This window comes from Sinocyclocheilus grahami, unplaced genomic scaffold (assembly GCF_001515645.1).
Source record: "Sinocyclocheilus grahami isolate Dianchi unplaced genomic scaffold, SAMN03320097.WGS_v1.1 scaffold291.1, whole genome shotgun sequence".
In the NCBI taxonomy this organism is placed as follows: Eukaryota; Metazoa; Chordata; class Actinopteri; order Cypriniformes; family Cyprinidae; genus Sinocyclocheilus; species Sinocyclocheilus grahami.
Window position 1 is genome coordinate 1,680,800 of NW_015505470.1, and position 1,185 is coordinate 1,681,984.

Sequence of the window (1,185 nt, forward strand, 5' to 3'; positions counted from 1 at the left end):
TTTTTTTTTGTATATTCTGTTTTCATTTGAATTTTACAGTTTGAGTAATTTTATTTAATTTGTTTTATTTTTTATATATATGTCTATATATTTGTGTATTATTAATTTATATTTCAGTTTTACTTATTTCAGTACATCAAGTTTAACTAAATGAAAATGAGAAATGCTTTTTTTGGCGATTTTATTTCAAGCAACAATTGTTTTTTTTTTACTATAATAACCTTGCTGCTAACGATTGTCCGAAGTGTTTTAACAAACATTTCATAACACAATTTTCTCATCTTTTCTCATTCAGAACATTTTGCACATATTTAAGCCAAATGAACTAATCTTGTTATTGGTTTATGTAAGTATTGTTATATAATTATAATAATATTGTTATCAACCTTCTTACACCATTGTACTATGGTACAATCATGGTATGCTATCAGATGGCAATAATTGTTATTGCCATCTAATAGCATACCATGATTGTACCATTGTACCATATTGAATAACATGGTACTGAATGATTAGAATATGCATATGCCATGATGAAACACTGTAAGGTGCATTTGTTCATTTAAAGACCTGATTTAACCTATAAAGATTAATTTGTATTGATTAGCTGGTATGTTTTTAGCTAAGTCATGTTAAATAAGTTGTGAACAAAATGAGTTAATTTAGAAATAATTACCATTTTTCACTGTCTTATATGTTTATGCTTGTTATTGTGGCTTTGTGTATTAGCAAATGGCCCTAAATTTAAAAGCTAGGCCTCATGTGGCATGATGACTTTAACATTTTCTTTACTCTTCAACATTTTTATTAGATTCTTTTGATTTAAGAATAAAAACATTTTTCCTGCTTTATTTTGTTGTGAAAATGTAAAGATTTTACACTACAGTGTTCTTAGTACTCTCAAACAGGACCTTTTTTTTCATAATAAACAGTTTTGTGTGGGTGCAATGATACATCAAGCCAAAAAAAAAAAAAACCTGCACACTTGCTAAATGCTCAAAAAAGTATTTAATGACAGACCTTAGGACTCATTTTTGGACCTTAGGCATTTTTGGACTCCTTTCAAAATATTACGCTGGTGTGCATTTGTTTTTAGATATGTGCCATGATTAAAATGGTTCGTAAATGGAATTTACATATCTACAGTGGTGTGAAAAAGTGTTGGCCCCTTTCCTGATTTCTTAT